A 21,697-nucleotide genomic window follows, 5' to 3' on the forward strand; every position below is an offset into this window, starting at 1 on the left:
AAAAGAATAGAGAAAACACAGGTCACTGCAGTTGATCCTGCGGACTCATGATCCACTTAAATGTCCATCGAATTGTCCAAATATGTACAATACTGAATCTGCATGTGCACTTTCCTTTATAAAGCTCACATTCTCGGCAGTCTTTAAAGCATACAAATACAAAGGAAAGGAAATCAATGTTTGAAAACCGCATCAAGTTAAGGTTCTTTTAAGTGTAAATTTATGTCATTGATATTCACACATGCGCAATGAAAAACCAAAAGCTGGGAAAGAAATTACGCTTTCTACTTGCATGGACAGTTACAACAATCACTTCCTGCCATGATCTTTGTATTTCAATTTATCATGAACTACTATGAACTTACTATGAGAGGTAGCCAAAGTCTGAAGAGAAGACCCAGGGAGAATATTCATTTCTGGAGAAGAACAAATCCTCCTGAATCAGCATGGGACATGAACATCCCGTTGATTCTAGGTGGGAAAAAATGAAATGTGGTCAACTTCAACTCATGCTAGCTGACAATCTTTTCCTCGACTTGTTTGGTGTCGTTCTTCTAAATCAAGTGTGTTTAATTCTTCTAATTCATCCAGAGCTTCCCTGGTAAAAAGATTTTCATCAGCGGGAACAGCTCTGATGGCTCGGTTCTGGTCCACCACTTCCCTGTCCTCTTCCGAGTCACTGCAGTCCCCATTTTCAGCCCAGTCTCCAGAAGCTTGGCTTGGTTTGTGTTCGTCCTCATCTGGAGCGTATGTGCCGAGTCTTCCAGGACTGGCCACAGTGATGCCTGTATCATCTAGACCTCAGCCTCGTCACCACCTGTCGTTCCCTGATGCAGTGACTGTCACTGACGTCCTCATCATCACCCTTGACCAGTTCAGGTCGGAACTCAAACACGGCTGGACCACAGATCGCAGGTGCCTTGCCTGCTTGGAGCTCAGCTTTCCTTCCATCCATCTCTTGTTTATCAATCTTTTCTTGTCTTTCCCTTTTCTTCCATGCAAGGAGATTCTACAGTGATTTAGGTACCATTTGGACCTAGAGCAGGATGCTTTCTTTCAATGAGGTCTTCTTATGAAATTTCATCTTTTCTCTTCTTTCTGTTTATCTTCTTTCAACACTTTTTTCAATCCAGGAGAAAGTGCATGATGATACATGCAATCGTGACCCCTCCAGGGCGTACCCCAAGCCAGCTGTACTTGTCACTTTCAGTAGCTTGCAGGAGATGCTCGCAGACCATTTGAGGTTTTGGTTTCTCCTTTTCCACCTCGTGGTGTTTCTTGCTCACTACTTCCTTGAGCTTTTTCTCATCCCAATTATCCATTGTATCCTTTCCAAACTCTTCATCCATTTTTTATTTTAAAAAATCAAAACAGGAAAGAAAGACAGAAATGACACAGAATTTCAAAAAAAGTAGGAAAATAACACTATTAATATATTGCATATGGTTATCTTAGAAGTAGCTGTTCAGGTTACAGGTTGTTAGGCACAAACAAACAATGATCAAACTTGCACCAATGTAAACACTTCATTTCTCACATTTGCTCCCCAAGTCAAGTCATGAGAAAACCTGGCTTATCACTGTCAGCAGGCTGCCCCTGCGTGAAGAAGGCACTGCCACGGACTCGGGATCTGCGCCTTTACGGATTTATTGAGCAGCGATGACAGATTTGAAGAGCTCGTTTAGCTCCTGCAATTCCTTCTTCTTGTCGTCTTTCTTCAGTTTCTTTTCAGCGTCCCTTTGCGCTACCTGACGTGGACTTTGTTAACCAAATTGAACTTGATGAGTGACAGCCTTGATAAACTTCTGTGCCCCTGCTCCTTGCTGATTCTTTAGATCAAAAGTTTGGTCCTCAATAATCTCCTATTTTTCTCTCCGCCTTTTTGCTGCCCCCGGCTTGAGCCTGTTTCTTTGGGGGCACTGTGGAGAGAGGTGGCACCAACCAGACTTGAGGACAGACGGATGCTGTGGGGGAATTTGGCACCACAACAGGAGGAAGAAAAGGGACCGCCATTGCTTCTGCTGTGCGTGAAAAGTGAGTCCTGATCAATACTCCATGTGCCTCCCTCTACAAGTCTAAACAGCCAGGAAAGCTGGAATCCATTCTCTAACCTCATGCAGAACAGTAGGAACTCACAAAAGCCTTTAGAGTTCAATCACTCAGTCCCAGCATCCTCCTATGCTTGGAGAGCACGCTCATGGATTTGGGTTCCCAGAGCCAAAATCCAGTAACTTCTGATCTAGGCTACATTGCCTCCATCTGGGGCAGAGGATAGATTGGTTCTTGATCAAGATGAAAGAGATGATGTCTCTCTTCACGATAAAGGTGGGACAGATTTGCCTTAGCCCCTTTCATCAAAGACTGGCACTCCTAAACCCAGATGTGACATCTAACTGACATCCCACCTGGCCCCCTCCATGAGGAGAAGGAGAACTGTGCTTAGTGGTGTAATGCATATAGCAATGTCCTGTATCTCTGACCAGGAATCTCGGGTCTTCTAGCCAGAGACAGAACCAAGACAGACTCACTTGACAGTTTACAAGGAGGATAAAAATCTTCCTAGCTCTTGACAAACCCCTACATCAAGATTTCACTCTGTGAAACTTTCTTAAGTCCCCATGCCTGCTGTTCTTTAGGAGATTAGAGCTCTTGCAGTAATGTGTTGGTTGCAATTACCAGTATTATGGGTTGATCTTTCTCACAAAGTTATTTAAAAATAGGAACCAAGTGGTGCTTCTTAGTAAAGCTAGTGTCAGTGAAATGAAATCCTCTTTCCATGATCTGTGCACCATCACCCCTGCACCCCAGCCTGCACACTGTCTCTCCACTTGACACCCTTCCCAATCCTGCCACCTCTGAGCCCCAGAACTCTGCCCTCAGGGTGCCCTCTTCAGTCTGGAATGATTTTCCTGTTTTTCCAAGGAGATTCCCACTTGCATTTTATTCAGGTCTCTGTTTCTGTCATTTGTAATAAAATGTGTGTATGGAGAGAGTGGGGAAAGGAGGAGAGGGGAAAGAGAGAGGGAGAGGAATAAGGAGAGAGAGGAGCAGGAGGAGAGAGAGACTGGGGATTTAGCTCAGCAGCACAAGCATCTACCTGGCAAGCGTGAGGTTGTGAGTTCGATCCCTGGTACAAAAAAAAAAAAAAAAATTCAATGAGAGAGAAACATTTGATCGTGTTCCTTCTGTTAGTTAGCTTTCTTGTTGAGGTTCCTAGGACAAAATATCCAACCCGTGCAATTTAAGGGAGAGGTTTAATTTAGCTCATGATTTTACTGGGTTCAGTCCATGATCAGCTTGCTCCAAAGCAGAAACATGACTGTGGAAGGGCATGGGGGTGGGGGTGGGGGGTATGACAACCAGGTATCAGAGAGCAGAGAGGGGCTGCTAGGGAGATACACCCTCCAAAGATGCACCCCAAGAAACACATGTCTTTCAACCTGGTCCTATCTCTTAACAGCGTATTTAACCCTGAACTCATCCACTGGGGTGTGAAGCACTCCCATGATCTAATCACCTTCTGAGAGCCTACCTCTGAGTACATGAGATGGAGTAGGGGGGATGGACCTTCCAGATCTAGATTATAATGCTCCTATTCCCTAACACACAGCTCCTAGAAACGTGGGAATCTCCAGAGCAATGAGTGTCTTTTGCATGATAATGAGATGACTTGTGCCTGGTAATCCCTAGATAGCCTCCAAAACAGGGCTGATCTCCTGAGAGACCAAGGCACAGTTGGAGGGTTGGGCTTTTCAGCCCTGGCCTCCAACTTCCCTGGAGGAGAGGAAAGGTAAAGGTTGAGCTGATCTCCAGTAGCCAGTGGTTTCATCAAGCTGTCAAGGAATGGAGACTCCACAAAAGACCAAGGACAGGTTGAGAGAGCTCCAGGCAGCTGAACACCTAGAGGTTCCTGGAGGATAGGGGGCCCAGGGAGGGCATGGACGCTTTTCATCTGACTGCTCTTGTGTTTCCTTTGCAATGTTCTTCAGAATCTATGGATAAGCACAATTAACGTATTTCTCTGAATTCCAAAAGTGGCTTCTGCAGAGTAGCCAGACCTGTGAAGGAGGTCATGGGACACCCCTAGCTTATAGCCAGTCAGTCAGAATAGGTGACAATTGCTACTGTACTAGTAGTGATGTCTGCATTAGAGGTGCAGTGGGTGAGGGCAGTCCCATGAGACTAAGCCCGTACTGACCCTGTGAGATCTGACACTATCTCTGGGTAGATAGTGTCAAATGGAACTATCAGAGATCCAGCTTTTAATCACTGGAAAATCACTTGCTGTGCAGCACAGTGAATTCTTTGATTTTATATTGCCCTGAAATGCATGCATTCAAATACAAGGTGGACTTTCTCATACCATAGGTTGGGTTTAGTCCCCTGAACATGGTTTCTAATGCTACACTCTATGCACAGCTGGTGGCCAGAGAGACTGAGGAGACATCTCCCCAGTCCAGCACACTAGAACCCCCTGCTGTACCCTTTAAGTGAGAAATTCAAGCATTTATTTGCCTTCAAACTTAAAGTTATTCACACTTGATTTCATGTATATTTCATGTATATTTCATGTATATTTCTTGCTTCCCTGTCTCACCTCTCCGCCCCCCCCCCCATCTCCCTGCTTCTTAATTCCTACCTGAAAAGACCTGGGGATGAAGACAGCCTTCCTGGTTCACCATGGGCTCCCTGCCCAGATGCTGCCCAGATGCTGGACATAGGACTCTCACGCTTGTTTCCTGTTGTGTTGATATATTCAATTTGTACTTCCATCAGCAGAACCAGGGCCTGCTGCTCTGAGCTGGGTTTCTGGCACCAGAGCAATGGTCAGACAGGCCTAAGCAGGGTGAGAGATACCTGCCAGTATTAACAAGTCCCCCGTGGGAGGAACCTCTGCTCATGGGTCAGACACCTAGGCATCAGGCCATTTGCCAGGTGAAAGAAACAATCCATCCAAGTTTCCCAGCATTTGCTGGTAGGGAGGGTTGCTAGCTGCATGGGCTCTAGAACTCCAGTTTAGCTGAAAGATGTCAAAACAATGGAGAAAGAAAAACCCCACACATCTGGCATCCGTGCTGTACTGAGAGCTGTGTGGTGTGAGAGAAGGGAAAACTCGCTGGTTTTTCCAACCTCCTACAGCTTCCCGTGACAATTAAACCCTTCAGGGGTCATCACTTGTTTTGTTAACTGTTCTGCTGCGTCCTCCGAACTAAGCACTGTTCTAAGGATAGGGTGTAGCAGGAAACAGGTGCTCAATAAATATTTACAGGATTGATAACTGAATTAAAGAATCAAAGCACTTAGCATTCTGCGTCAAATACAGCGGGTGCCTGGTAGCCAGCTAGCTGCCATACACTGGACCATGGTGGTCATGAGTTTTAGTCAATAGTGACCAGACGAGAAAATGCCACATTTCTTTAATTCTCAAGATCAAGTTTAATCCTTTTCAAGTTCCCTAGGTTGGGCTGGAGGGAAACTCAAAATCAAGCATGGGAGAGGACGGGAACCTCTAAACCTCCCCAGAGTTATGCATGAACCCCAGAATGTGGATCAAGTTCCCAACATCTAAGGAGAGGATCTTTGGCTTCCAGGTGATACCGGTCACTGCCACCGCCTGCTGATACGCCACTCCTGAAGGACAGTGGCTGCGGAACTCCGCACAAAGCCCCATACTGTCCAGGGCTCTGCAAAGAAGGCACTGCTCCACTCTACTAGCAAAATGCAAACCCGCATCCCCGTCTCCAGCCTGTTTCTGTTCTGGTTCTGCCCGGAACCCAACTCCACCTGCCCTCCCACAAGTGCTCCCCTCTCCCTCCCCACCAGCACTGTACCCTTCAAACGACTTTCCATTTTCCAAATTTTAAGCTTGGAAAATTTTGCCTTTGGCCCTACTACACACAAGCTGCTGCAAAATGCTAAATGAGGCATTTAAACAGACTTGTTGAAATTCAACCAGGCAAATTCAAAGCCTCGGTTCCCTTCTTGTGCATGGCAGGGGAAATACATCAGGGAGAACAAACTACACTGTGGTACCAAATAAATTACCTGCCACATTAGAATTAGTTGTGTGTGTGTGTGTGTGTGTGTGTGTGTGTGTGTGTGTGTGTGCATGTGTGTGCAAGCGTGTGTGCATGCCAGCATTTAATGTAGTGCCTGGGCCATAGGAGTTGAATAATCCTTTGTGCAATCAATTCATAACTCAATGAATAAATTCAGCTTTCCTAAATGAACAGCCTTCAATTTCTTGAGATCTGCCCGCTTGCTGAGTGGCTTCCTCGGTTGTTCTAGCAAGTGTCTGAGGGAAAGAGAGCCCTGACCAGTCTTAGAAGGCCCCAGATGCTGCCTGTGGGCCTTGTTTTGGTAGATATTTGTACGCATGGGATGACTGTGCCCCACCCCCAAATCCACATGTTGGAATTCTCAGCCCCGATGTGTCAGCATGAGGAGGTGAAGCCTCTGGAAGTTATCGGGTCATGAAGGTAGAGGCCTCCTACATGGGATTAGGGTCCTTATAAGAGGAGACCAGAGAGCTAGCTAGCTGTCCCTCCATCATGTGGGGAGACGGCACGGAGTCGGCTGTCTGCAAGCAGCAAAGAGCGCCCAAGGCAGAAGTAGCCATGCTGGCACCTCGACTTTCATTCTCCAAAACTGGGAAAGCAAATGTCTCTTGTTGGTGGGAAACTCAGTCCTTGTACTTGGTGATAACAGCCCAAAGGGACAATGGTAGCGTCCTCTCAGAGATAGGGACACAGACACTCAAACAGTCCCACGCGGACTCAGAGCAAAGTCACACACGAGAGCAGGTGACCCTAGGGAGTCTGCGGGGCTGCTGTGCCCGTGTCAGATGCTGGAGCCTGAGGCCCACAGTGTAGGCATGAAGGGGGCAGACGGATGTGCAGTGCTGGGGACAAGCTGGGACGAGCTGGAGCTCTCAAGGACAATCGGCATCACCTCTCACATGGCCGTCAGCAGCCACAGCCCTGCTCTTCCTCATGAATCTGAGCACCCGCCTGGCCCAGCAGTCAGAGAAGATTGCAGGAGGAGCCTGGAGAAGAAGGGGCAAGGGCAGCCCCACCAACTACGTCTGGCCTACGAGTGACCGGCAAACAGTGCCAGCAGTGTGAGCCTCACAGCGCTCTACCCTCTCGTTCACCTTCCAAATCTCTCCAGAAGAATCCAGACCACATGCCCACAAAGAGGGCTCTGGGAGAGGTGGCCCAGCCTGGCGACATGGGTTCAGGTCTTCTCTCCTCCTTCCCACAGGTGGAGGGGGGACGCCCTTGTCCATTCTCAGCCCCAGAGCACTGTGGGGTCCTGTGGGGTCTCCCTACACATGACCTGAGCCATTTCAGTGCTGCCTTTGATGGGCTGTTCTCAAGTTACCCAAGTGGAGGGGGCCATCCGTCTTCTTCTGGGACCCGGATGAAGAGCACATCTACCTCTGGGGAAGAAGAGCACAGCGTGACTTGTGGAGATTATTTATGGCTACTCCCTGCTGGAGGTTTTTCACTAACAATATTATTTAATTGAGCACCCATGTGCCAAGTAAACATGCTAAGGGTACAGAGATGGAAAAAGGCAGATTGCTGTCCTAGAGGGCCTTTAGAAATCTGACCACGACCAACCATCCGCTCCATAAAACCTAGTGGAATAGGCACATAAATATGTGATGTTCATTAACTTCCTAGAATCTTTCAAAGACATGTTAATTGTGGCATACAGAATATAGTTGTGATACGTATCTTCAAGGTTATAGTTCATTCGGTCTCTCTTTCAAGAATATTCCTCTGGATGAAAACAGTGGGGTTATCCCGAACACATGTTACTCCAATGCCTTTGCCAGGCTCTTTTGATTAAATGTGTCAACTAATTCTCACCTAATGAGGCAAGATGATACAGATGATTACCACTTCAAGACAAACAGACAAAACGCAGCTCAGAGAGGAAAAGTGACCAGGCCAAGGACACATAACTAAAAAGGAAGGGATGTCTATTTTTGGTCTTAGTTCCATGTAAGCAAGCAATTGTGTGTCATGCTTTCTTTTGTTAAGTATTACAGCAAACCAGTAAGGCAGTTTGTGTCACCACCCTCCTTTTATTCAGGAGGAAACTTCAGGTGAGAGAGGCCACAAAGACAGCAGGTTCCACGACACCTGCTCAGCCTGCTCCCAACGCCCACCTTCTCTCCACACGGCGGCAAACCCCATAAAACACTGTGGCCACGACATTTGTTGAGGCTGTTTCAATCCTGAATCTCCCTCCCCATAAATACAGCGAGATCTACATATCTATAGAGATACAGCCCCACACATGCATTCGCTTCCGTTCCATACATAACGCAGATACTCCATCTAACGTTTCGAGCTGCTGTGCCTCCAGGTTTGAATTACTGGCCTCTCCCAACCGCCGTTAACCAGGTTTGGGGAGAAAAGCTGGCTGCCACATAAGTCTTGATGAGTATAAAGCCTCTTTATTACTATTATTATTCCCCTAATGGTCTGTGCAGTATCGTACATAACTTTTTAGACCTTCATAAAATTCCGTTGATAAACATTTGACAACTTGTTACAATTTTAAAACTTTCATTGCCGGATCCGTGACGACGTGGCTGGATTCTGATGGGGTGGCTCGGAGCCGGCCCGGTAGCTTTCTGTGATGCCATAAAGAATTTTGCAGCCTCTGCCGGCACCTAATTTATGACACGAGCTCTGATGAACGATCAAGATTCACCGTTTGCCATTATAAGAAACAGGCCGACCAATTCATAATTTTCAGGAAAGCTGGTTTTAACAGCCCTATTAGTTTTACAATTTTGACTTTTGTAAGCTTCAATTTGTTATGTTTAAGTTATTTGCTCCGAGGAGTTTGAGTGCTCTTACTGGGGTCCTAAGGTCTGCTTTTCCAAACAGTGTGCAGAGAAAGACGGGGCGGTGCTCAAACTTCCATTAAGACGAACTTGGAAAGTAAGGGGAAGCCGGGCGTCCATCCCTGCTGAAAATACACAGAGCCGTCTGCCAGGCTCAGCTGTGAAAACTGTACGTGATAAACCAGAGGTTATTTATGCCGCGGTCTGTAGGTCACACTACAATTTTCGGGTTGCTAAACAGCCTCCCGTTTCCATCCACAATATAAACTCTTTTGTCCACCGAGCCACACTAACCCGGAAACTGAGTTAGGTATCATGTATTCAAAAGGCTGATTTGATTCTGGGCTCCGTCAGTTCGAATGCACAGACTTCAGGTGCATTTCGCGTGTTTGTCTCGGCTGTGTGCTGGTGTATCCTGTGCTCCGTAGTCAGGCTTCAGCTAAATGGAGGATCTTTTTAACACTGAGCAGAGGAATTGGCAAACCACCACGCAGTACCTTTGTGTGGCCCGTAAGCAAAGAACGGCTTTTATACATTTTTAAAAGATACTATTATTCAAAAGAATAATAGTATTCCCTGCCATGTGGAAATCATATGAAAATCAAATTTACAGTGTCCATAAATAAAAAACAGAACAGCCTTGGCCTTCCTAAGGGCAGCAGTAAGTATGTCAAACGGCTACCAGTGCTATGGAGAAAGGTAACACAGCGGGAGAGGAAGGACTACTATTTTATTTTTTAATTACGTGTATTGGTGCAATTTAGATACACGTAATGGTCGCATTCATCTTCGGGAATTTGTACCCTCGCATGATATATCTTAGTTCTCCTTTATTTCCCGCTCCCCAGAGCTGTTTTACAGAGAGGCTGAGAATTCTTCCCAGATTCACATGCAGCAAGCTCGCGGAGGTGGAAGAAAGAGCCCTGAGAGGAGCTGGATGTAGCCCAGAGCAGGAAGAAGGCAAGTGCAAAGGCACTGGGGAGACAAATACACTAGGCAGGAGTGAGGAGAGGCCAGAAAAAGAGGTGTTTGGAGGAGATGATGAGGGCACACACAGGCCATGTCAGGTTTAGGAATTCGGTCTGGGAGAGGGGGAACCATGCAGAGACAGGAGAAGAGAAGGGGTAGGAGTTGAGACCGCGCTGTGCCAGTGCCGAGGCTGAAGGCCATGGCAGGAAATCAGGTAGTTCAGCCAAGAGTGGTGGCTCTCAGGGGTGCTTGAGGGAGGCCGACAGAAAAGAGAAAATGGAAGCCAAGGAGACCGATGGTACCAGGACCTGGGCATGACTAATGTCTCCCAGGTGTCCTCAAGTGAAACCTGCCTTTGGAGTAGTACTAGCCATGAGGGCAAGGAGGCGCATTTGATAATATCATCAACCTCCTCTGAAAGAACCTCCCAACTCCTCCTCGGGAGATTCAGGCTAATTCAAGATGGGTGCAGTATCATTCGCTGCGCTGTACAGAGCAACAAACACGGAAACAAACTAGATATCTAATCAAAGGGGAGGGGGGCAGCTCCCTCTGTATCCACCCTTAAGAAGACAGAAAAGAGAAAGAAGAGGGGTCTGGAGAAGGGAAACGTCCTGGGGTAGAAGACCAGGCAAATGGAGGAAGGAACAGAAAGATTGGGGGTCACGCCTACAGGTTGCTTTTGAGATTTCAGCAATGGCGTCATTTTGACACTGAGTGTGCCCAAAGCAGGTCCAGAAGCCGAAAAATCAAAGTCGCTCAGGGCCTCGTGACAGGTCTTCCACAGCATCCAGTCCAACAGTTTCCTTTACCACGACACTGTTTTCCACCCTGCAATGCAGTAAAACAAACATTCTGCTTGTGCAATTAAAAAAGAAAAACCTTAAGGCTCCAACTTTAGTATAAGGGGATAAAAATATAATTTTAATAGTTAATATTTCAAACATCTTAGGCTCATCTTTCTATGTAAAATACCCTGAATGCGACAGCTTCCACCACGGACTGACACAGTGTCTTGAAGAGATGATCCAGTGCCAGGATGGCGCTCCCATGAGGGACATGATTTTTAAAATGGTGAATAAATAAGGCTTGATAAATTTCCAAATAAAATATAGTAAGCATAATTCTTCAATCTGCACAGAGTGCACTAAAAAAATGGTACAAAGAGTACTTTGTGCTGATCGTAAGATGGAATTCAGTCCTAGGTCCAGATAATTTTAATCAGGTTTCTCAACTCCTTAACCGGACACTAGGAGACGTGTGGGAAGTGGAAGAATCATTTATTGTGCAGCCCTCAACTTTATACGGCAAGATGTTGAGTAACTCTGGCCTTCACTCGCTCACCCTGGATGCCAGACTCTGTCTCCTGATGAATGTTATCAGACACGGACCACGGACCGTAGGAGAACATTGCGATCCGGGAGCCAGTGTCTCCAACAGATGAAGAGGGTGACAAAGAGGAAGGTGGGGAACCACAGAAGGAAGGAGCAGAGGGGAGTTGGTGAACGTTCAGAAGAGCTGGCTCTGATCTGTAGTGCTGGCTGGTTTCCACACTGCGAATACTCCCACTGTGGTCAATTTCAAGTCACCAGTGTGAAGTCATGGACAGCAGAACGTGGAATGGGACGTACACTATTGGAGCTTCAGTGAACCAGCGACCCGGGGAGAGGCTGGTACAGGCAAATGGTGAAGCTTTTCTAGGAGGCTGTAGGAGCAATTACTGCCCCAAAGGCATCCTGAGTGAGATATCCAGCTTCCCACCCTAGAAGCACCCGGGGTGTGGATGGGGCAACCTCCAGGGGAAAGCTGGGGTGGGAAGAGAACAAAGCATCCTTAAAGTGAACTCAGCAAAGTTTAACTACCAGGAAACAGAATTCTAGGGGGAAATGGGAGAGAAGCACAGCGAGAGGCTGTGTAAGAAAATCTGCAGCACCGAACACATTCTGGGTGTGACCAAAGCTGACTGGGGACTCTCCCCATTCCAAACCAAACGACAGCCACGGAAGAGGCGGTATCTCGATGAATTCATCTTGCACGCAATCATCAAATTATTATAATTTAGCTTCAGCAACTACAGTAGCTGCTCAGAAAAAAAAAAACAGATTATTATGGTAGAGCCCTGGGAGATTTTTTGCACACACAGCAGACGTGGCAAATTTCGCCACTTCATTGACTTTGTAAAACTGAAAGAGCTCCCCCTTTGTCTTGTATCGTACCAGTAACTGCATCATTAGCAGAAGGCCATTTGACCACCAAGGAGGAGAGAAAAACTACTTTTTCTATATTTTAGGTGGAAATGCAAGTTAATACGGAAAAATGTTCATGGCTATGACTCACAGAGCGCATAGGAGAGGGGACAGTGGAGCAATTTCATAAACACCATCTTGAAAAAAACGGCAGGAACTTACTTCTGCCGTGTGTGACTGCTTGATTGTAAGGTCAAGCCGGGTTTCCTAGGCTTCATGATGTAGACAATTCCAATGAGAACACAAGGCTGTAACAGGAATGCAAACACTTCAGAACAAAGGAGAAATGGTGTGAAGGTAAAAGGGGCCGATGTAAGAGAACTAATAACTTGGATATGGTAGAATTGGGGACCTGTGACCCCTAGGCAGAGACGGACAGTCTCCAGAGGGGCTGACGTAGGGAGCCTGAGCACACGAACAAATGTTAATGCTCTGGAAAGAGACATACACGATTAACTAATGCACTCTATGACTGCCAGGAGCTTCGGTCCACCACATGTATGGTGGTAAAGAGTGAATTATGCGGCACACACACAAAAAAAGACCTTGTCTGGAAAGCTTTGTGTCTGTAGTTACAGTGAAGAATGTCTCTGAGTTGGTTGAATTCTGTTCTATTTAGGGCCATTAGTGTCACTAGGTACCTGGAAACGTGGCTTGACCATGACCGATGAGCTCTAACCAAGACACAAACAGGGACTCAGCTGCAGCGTGCCATTCAGGCCACTTCGCAAGGAGGAATTTGAAGAGAGCCATGACAGTCTGTACATTAAGAGCAATCACTGAAATCAGATCCAGCTGGACTTCTGCACCCCAGGTCACCTTACAGAGGGACAGAGGGTGAGTCAGTTAGGCTCTGAGTTCTGCAAAATGGGAACTGAGAAGCACCAATGCCCTCGCACTGCTGAAAGGTTTGTACCAGGCAATGCCCTGATGGAATGGTTACCACACTGGCTTACTACATCTCCAATAAATAAGTGCTGGCCACTAACAATAATTACAATACTATGGTCATCACATAAAGGTTTGTGCCGTGGGCAGGAATGTGTTGAAGAGTCAAGAAGCCTCTCAGCAGGTCCAGTCACTTTTGGAGTCAGGTAAACTTTGGTATACATTGAGCTTTTACTACGCCCCATGCAAGGATCTGACTCCTGGGGGTGCTGCTGCAGAACGGAAACACTAAACACTGCCATCATGCAGCTTGCATTCCAGTGTGGACAGAGTAAAAGTAAATAAAAATAAACACTGTTACAAAGAGCACTGGTTCTCAAAACGTATCCCTGTATCAGAAACAGGAGCATCACCCAGTGCGATAGTTAATCTACTGTAGCAACTTGACTGAGTTAAGAAATTCGCAGGTGGAAAGCATCATTTCTAGATGAGTCTACAAGGATGCCTTCAAGGGGGGCAAGCATTTGGGTCAGCAGCCTGAGAGAGGGCTCTGCCACCCATGTGAGACGTCATCCAAACTGTGGAGAGCATAACGGGATACAAAGGTGCAGGAAGAGTTTATTTGCTCTCTCTCTTTTTGAGGCGTGGGCGTCTGTTTTCCTGTTCTCAGATGTCAGAGGCTCTGATAGCTGGGTCTTCAGACTCCAGGCTTTATGATCAGTTTTCCAGCTCTGCTCTTCTCCGACCCTCAACCTTGTACTGAGAATCTCATCAGCAGCTCCCCCAGTTCTCAGGGATTTGAACCCCAAATCATACCAAGTGTCTTCCTGGTTCTTCGCATACGGACACCAGATCAGGAGATATCTTGCTTATTTACATTCAGAGCAAATCATTTTGGACCTTTATTTCTGTGAAACTGAAATAAAATTTTATTGAGCTTAAGCCCCCATGTGGAGAGTGGGTACAGGGTTTGAGTTTTATTATCAGAATGGGGAATGGAAAGTAGGGGAAGAGAGCCAGTACTGATCATCATAGTCAGCAAAAACAATGGTATCGTTAATATTAAACTTTAGCAGTCACTAGTGTGGGATTTCACATAAAAACGTCCCGGGTCTATTTTACCAAAGATCTATAGCATCAATTTGCTCCAACATAGTTTTGAGTCTTTCTAATTCACCAGAATAACCAACCTGGCTTAGTCTTGGCATTATGTCTTCACAATGAGCTCTTGCTGGCATTCCTGGGCACTTGAGATCCAAAAGGAATCACCGAATCATAGAGCTAAAGAGATCTAGTGCATCTCGGATGGAGCCCGAGATTCCACAACAGAGCAAATGACAAATGCGGTCACCAGTTCACCTCCCACAAGACTTCATTTAAGGTCAAGAGTCAAGCTATTTGCTGCTTTGATAGGAAAGAAAAAATATACACACGCCACAAGCAAATGTGTTCTGTCTTGTGTGCGAGAGGAGTCAAGATGGTCCTCCAACCCAGGGACATAAAATCCTTCTAGTGTCTTTAGTGGGGAAAAAGCTGCCCTCTCATTAAAATTTTATCACCCTAGTGTGTTCCTTTATACACAAAAGAAGACTCTGTTTATTCCTAGGATTACATTACTTAGTATTATGACTATTAATTATATGTGATATAAAATATTATCATACTATAAATGATGATAGCTAATCTTAATTGAGTCCAATATGTGTCTTAAATCCATTTTTCTTACCATATTCTCAAACCACCCTGGCAGAAAAGTATAATATACACCAAAATATGAATAAGAAGACCAGCCTGGAAGACAATAACAGATTAGGGTCCCTGGACCAGCGAGTGGCTTGTCCAGAAACCAAAACAAGGCAGTCATACTCTCCAGAGCTTACATTCTTGCCTTTATTCCATTTGCTTTTTAATCACTTGTCTTGGACTTGGCATAGGTGCCCACATCAGCCTTCCAGGAAAAACTGGCTGCCCATCTGCCAAAGTGCAGTCAGCCAACGGCCAGGTAGCTGCTTCTTCAAAGGTTGCACACAGACAAAGGCACTTGGCCGAGGTCACATCTTCCCCTGGCAGCCAGCACCCAGGCAAGGTGCAGACACAAAGTCCTCCCATTTGAGCTAACACTGGACACTGTGAGGGCCAATACTTGCACCAGGGCACCTTCTGGGTTGGTAGAGGACAGGATGCCTGCATCACAGTTTAACTTCTGCTTCTGTCCTGTCTTGCTTCCTCCCTGTTCCCTTAGCAAATAGCTTTTCCAGATAAACATTTCATACCCTAAACTCACTCTCAGCGCCTGCTTCCGGAGAATTCCACCAGGCTCACCAGCTTTCCCGACAGTGGAAGACTGTTAAACGCATGAATGACTATATGGACACATGACATTATGGTTTAGATCTAACAGGACCCCCAAAAGCCTCACACATCAGAGGTGGAGCTTTTGAGCGGTGACTGGACTATGGAAGGGCACAACCATCCAGATTAAGCCATTGATGAGTTCATGACTGAATATGCTATTAGGCAGAGGAGCGTGGTCAGAAGAGGTAGGACGGAGGGATGTAAGCTGAAAGGGTGTACGTCTGTTCCCAGCCCCTCCCTTCTCCATCTGTGTCCAGGCTGCCACAGAGTGAGCAGCTTCCCTCCTGTGCCAGGCTGTTTCTGCCCCAGAGCTGGTAAGACATGGACTGCACCGTCTGAAACTGTGAGCCAAAGTGAGTCTGCCTTCCTTTAAGTGATGGAGGTCAGGCATATGCTCAGAGAGTTAATGCCTCAAAACAACTTTGCAAGTTGAGTACAAAGTGAGCTACATCTTTGGGTTTTATGTAACAATCCTTTCAGCAAATTAATCTTTTTCTATCATATTCCAAGCTCCTTAGCATCCTTCTGGGAAAGAACAAAACATTCCCTATGGGTGTTGCTGGCATCTGTTCCACTAAGGACAATGACTCTCAGACTGAGTCCGGGTTGCTGGTTAGGATCATCCAGGCATCTGTTCATATTCGCATTCATTTTAACCATCCTCAGGGTCTACTGGAACTCCACCGGATCAGAATAACATGAAGGCTGAGGGCCTTAGGGATGGGTGGCTTAAGCCTGGACTACCACAGATGCGTGAGTGACATGACGTATTGGTATAAATGTGAGTTCTGAGCCAATGGGCTTGAGGGGCTGCTGCTGCTCCTCACCACATCTGACTGAGAAGACATGAAAAGAAAACCCATAAGATAATGTAAAGAAGGAAGTGGAGGATCCCAGTCACAAATGACCTGCAGTTATTTGACGGTTTACCATGACAGACATAGACACACTTCAGATGAGGATGTTCTCAGTTTTAAAGAAACTCCTGAGCACCTTCCCACAGCCATTGTTTTAAAGAATAAAACAAGAGAAGGAAAGAACAATACAGAACACCAAACCACCTTTCCTTAGGCTACTTAAATATTCAAATAAAGCTTTGCATTATTTATTTTTTTGCATTTAGATTTTACTAATAAAGGTCGTGTGTGTGTGTGTGTGTGTGTGTGTGTGTGTGTGTGAATTCTGAGGAATCAAGGCTTTTCTTCTTCTCTAAACACATCTTCACAAGCAACTTTGACAGTACACTTGCATTTTGTCAGAGTTCCTTGGGATGAAATTCGCTCAGCCATTAAAAGGTGGGAAAGTGTCCTGCTGCTGTGTAGATGAGAGAAGGCCAGTGTTTTGTCATCTGTCAGCTGCCCATCAGCTGAGGCAGAGAAAGCGATTGGTACATGATGGGGTCGGGAAGAAGCCCTCTGAACCTTAATTATCAGAGTGGCCCCAGCCTCACCGGGCTTGTCATTGACTCCTGACAAGCTCAGAGGCAGACGAAAAGACAAACAGCACATCACCAACTGGTTAATTAGCAGCAAGGACAAAGCAAACCAAATTACAAGCCCCAGAAAATATGTCAGAGAGCGCTTTTCACGCGGTGGATTTCAGCAACACCTGCAAGGAGGGATGGGTAAGTTCTTTATGTTCTGAAAAGTATCTCAAGTGCACCCTTGGGTCTGCTCTAAGGATCATGAAGAAACTGGTACTGAAAACCTACTATGTGCCTGGTCCCAAGATAAGGAAAAGGAATCTCAGCCTTTTTTTCATATATTTGGCAAATGTGTATTCAACATTCAGACGCTGAGCTAAATTGAACTATATGTTTATAAAACATGAAAAGGATCTTCAGTTCAAGTCCAGGCTGGATAATTTCATGAGACCCTCGTTCAAAATAAAAACTCAGCGAGCGGGTTGGGGAGGCAGCTCAGTGAAAACACAGAGTTGGATCCTCACTATCTCAAAAAAATAACAACACCTGCTGCCATGTGCTACATTGTGGGTGAACTCAGGACATTATGAACTCTGAGGACACACTGGACTGTTCTGCTTGTGCAGGCACTGGCACGGGTCCCACTCATGCAGACAGGAAGAAAGTGGGGGGTTCCGAGGGCTCGAAGTTGAGGAGGACGGGGTGCTGAAGTTCCAGGGCTGCAGGCCTTAAGTCTGAGAAGATAAGAATGTCTGGAGACGGACGGTGGCATTAGCTGCACCACGGGGTGAATGTCCTTCACGCCACGGACTCATACGTCTCAAGTGGTTAAAGTGGTCCAGTCTGAGTTTTATGTATTTCACGAAAATTTGCTAGCAGATTTTTTTAAAAGAAAGAAAGAAGTCAAGCCCGAGATTCCTGCCTTCATAGAAATTACAACCTGGTGGAAAGACAAGTGTGAGGTCAGCTGAGAAATTGATGTGTCCTTATACATAGCACAATGGCCATGAAGGGAAGGGTCAACAGGCAGATGTGGCTCATCTGTCCCATGCAAAAAGCATCAACCTTTTGTTTGCTTTGTCTCACTTTCCAAAGGGACCCTTTTAAATAGCAAACTCTTGGATATGCTGAAGGTTTATAGATAAATCATTCACCATACAACTAGGAAGCTGACTTTTCAAGACAGAGTGTTACAAGGCAGTGCCAATGGAATATCAATCAGAAATTACAATAAGTGTTATGGTAATTACAGAAAAACCTAATGGAAAATTATTTAACTCATTAAAGTTTACTGTGTATTCGGTCTTACGCACACTTACACTGTATCTATAAAATGATATGATGAAAGAAATCCATACAGTGCAGTACGGTTTGCATGTTTAATAGGCACAGTTATTACTTGTGAGCATAATATTCCATATTTACATGTCCAATATTCTCGCTCCCGCTGATTATTTGAGTATCAGTGTTTTTTGAAAAACAAAAACACCATGTCAATTCAATACGCGCTGCTATTGCACAAAGGGTTTAAATTTTTGTGCCTTTGTTTAAAAAAGAAATCCTTAGCAAAAGCTTCTCATTAAAATGTAGAGAAGATAAGCATCCAAAAACTTAACTTGGAACTTGCATTTAAAAAAAAAAACTACACAAAGCTTTTGGATTGAACACTGTGCTTCTATCCCCCGACAATGTGGCAAACTTACAGCATTTCCTGGAATATCTTCCACCTTCTTTAAACACCTGAAGCATTTCTCGCGTGTTGGGTTTGTTGGCAGGGAGGGTGTGAGAGAAGAGAAAATACCAGAAGGAGGAAAGAAAGAGAAAGGATATCTTTTAGATTAGCCCACCAAATAATCACATCTTTTAACAGTGACTTTATCAGGTCTAGAGCAGAGAAAGCACTGCCAGGATAATTAACAATTCTGGTTTTAAAAAGTCGAACTTGATTATCTAAAGGGCGGCCTGCTCTTTAAATTAAAGATGATATCTGAAGCATTACAGCAATATATATTATCGCCGCAAATATTGTGCATAAATACATAGGTCAAGAGGCCGCTTCCGGTGGTCGAAGAGGGGCAGCCAGGTGAGACAACTGAACAGAAAGAGCCAGGTAAGGACGGAGGGCAGTAGAGAAAGCAGGAACCGGGCAGATCTCCCACATCCAGCTGTGGCAAGGCAGGTGTGGCCGGCCAGATGCTGCAAATTACAGAAGCCAGAAATTCTTATTTTTGTGTCAAATTTCCTGATTTGTAAACACCGGCATGTATAGAGATAATCTCTAAACCATATAGAATGCTGGAATTGCTATGCACACCAAGCAAGGTTTGTCTGCAGGCTGAATTTACTGGGTTCCACCGATCTGTATCTATGTGCTCACTGATCCCAGCACTATGGGGAGATGATCAGGAATGCCCTGCTGGGGCTGGATTTCATAACCGTGCCCTTGGATGCCCTCGGTGAAATGAAAGAACAACCCTCAGGCAGGAGGACCCTGGGCTCCGGCCGCACCACTACCCAACCCATACAACAGTTGCTCTCTGTACAAAAATTTGGCTTCGTGAATATACTTTTTAATAATCTCCTGAGTTATCTTTGGCAGAAAGGGATAAAGGTATACCCTCTAGCAAGTTCTTGTCCCAATTTCAAGAGGACGGATTCGCTTTTTTTTTCTTTTTTGCTAAAGAAAAAAAAAACGCTGGGGAACAGATAGTTGCCACACTTCGGATATATTCTTTAAGTAAAATAAAAACAAAGTCTTTCCTCTAAGAGGCCCAGATCTTCCAAGTTCTATCACCAGATCCTCAAATTGACAGGTCTCAGAGAGCAGCTGTCCTCTAAAGAGTTCTGTCTGACTGATGCCTGGTTTTGTCTTGTTTTTAAAGTATTTTTAATTATACCCTTAGGACATGCATGCCCCCCATTTTGACTCAATGCCCCCACACACACCCAAGTACCTTGGAGCCCTATGAGCCGCACCTGTGTGTCATCTGCCCTGCTTCTGCAAGCATTTGAATTTGTTACCTTTGGACTTTATTTCTTTCCTTCGGTCCATTCCTCTGTTTCCTCATCTCAAAGGAAACTAAACTCCCAACAACCTCTCCAGGTACATCTGAATATAAAGCAGATCTACTGTGTGCAGGACAGGGCCAGACACTGGCCATCTAATTGTGGATAAGAATATGGTGTGACCATCAAAGGAGTTTGAGGTCATGATGGAAGAAATAAATTAACAAAGAAAGAGGCTCACTACAGGTGAAATTTCTTCCAGTGTAGAGGTGGTTGGGTGCAGAGGAACAGACTAGGACTCCTTCTCACTGGACTTCAGGGACTTCAGGGACTCTGGCCTCTCATCTTCTTTGGAAGCTATTAATAGCTGTGCGGCTGTAGTGCATTTGTTTTTAACAGGTCAGGGTGATAACTGGATTGCACTGAGGAAAGGGCCATGCCATTTGTGGAAGGTGTGTGATTGCTTCTTCACTGTCAAGCTTGCTTCCTGGGCAGATGTGCACAGGTAAAAGTTGAAGGAGGAGGAATAAGGAGAAGAGGTGATCCCAGCCAGAGCCACCTGCATTTTGGTCACTCTAAGCCACTGAAACTCAGGGTTCATTTGTTATGCAGCAAAGCTGACTGATGCACCAACACAGTTCCCTACTGTATTTTTATTTAAAAAGAGATATGTTGACACCCTTCTGTTCAAATAAAGTCTGTACATCTACTCACCACAAAAAAGAGTCATATTCGACAATGAGATAAAACAGAAGGGCTCCTGAAATATGCCCACCCTCCCTGATTTTGCCCATTTCAATAAATGCTTACTCTACCCTTCTAAAGGGCTACTGCAGATAAACATCGAGGTCATCCTAGACTTTTCTTTCTCTTATGCCTCATACACATAAGAGAAAATACATAGAGAATCTAGGCTCTTGCTATTACCTCCACTGTGGCAGGCAGCCCTGACCTCAGCCCCTGTGACTCCTGGCTGGATTACTGATGAAATCCTGATTTTCTGCCTCTGCCCTTGGCTGTCATTTTTTTTTTCCAGCATCCAGAGTCATTATAATAAAGCCAAATCTATAGTGCCTGTTTTCTGCAACACTTTTCTACCTACTCTCATCCCCCTCAGAGTAAAAGTCAGAGTTCTTCCAGCAGCACCCCAAGCCTGGTGTTCCCACCCTCGTCCACTGGAATCCGGGCACCCTGAGCCTGGCTGTCTCTCCAAAAGCACCCACATGTCTGCTCCGGAATATTCCCACTTGCTACTGATTCTTCCTGGGCGCCTCTTCAAGGGGAGCCTTGTATTTATTTCACTCAAGTGTTGGATCAACTGTCCCCTCATCGGGGAGACCTTCTCTAAAAATCCGACGTCAGAGAGCAGCCCCGAGCCATGCTCTGCCCTCTCGCCTTCTTCATCCTTGTCCAGCTCTCTCCTCCACAGGACTCCTTGCAATCTGACAGACTGTATAATTAGCTCTTTTTGGATCCTTCTACAGGAAGTAAGCCCTCCCCCAAATCAAGAATTTCATGTTGTTTTCTACTTAATCCTCAACTCCTACAAAATTCCAAGCATGTAGTAGGTATTCAATACGTATTTGTTGAACAAATAAATATTGGAATCAAATAAATCTACATTTTAATTCCCTTTGACACTTACTAGCCTCATGACCTTGAACAAGTCAGATTACCTCTCTGAACACTTAACTACCTACTTACTACTTGTGGGAACACCTCATTTAAGGGTATTGGGGAAGTACAGAGGCAGTGTAGTTTCCCTGTTCACATGGACCAATGGCAGCTCTGATTATCATAGATACTGTGATTTCCACCAATCAGACGTCCTCGTCCACTCCTGCTGTACTGCCCTGAGAACATCAAGCTTGCTTTCTCCTGGCCTCTGTTCCTGCTGCTCAATTTGTGGAGGACCCTGGTCCCCATATCTCTGTATCAGGAGCT

General features: G+C 45.6%; 1 pseudogene; it reads right to left on the reverse strand.

Annotated features, from left to right (window-relative positions):
* Window positions 1-507: 507 nt before the first annotated feature.
* The window catches only part of LOC100722318 (zinc finger CCCH domain-containing protein 15-like), a 107,939-nt pseudogene continuing 86,749 nt past the window's right edge, over window positions 508-21,697 (reverse strand).

Source organism: Cavia porcellus, unplaced genomic scaffold (assembly GCF_034190915.1).
Source record: "Cavia porcellus strain 051 isolate PalLab524CR breed Dunkin Hartley unplaced genomic scaffold, mCavPor4.1 scaffold_5, whole genome shotgun sequence".
NCBI classification, from domain to species: Eukaryota; Metazoa; Chordata; class Mammalia; order Rodentia; family Caviidae; genus Cavia; species Cavia porcellus.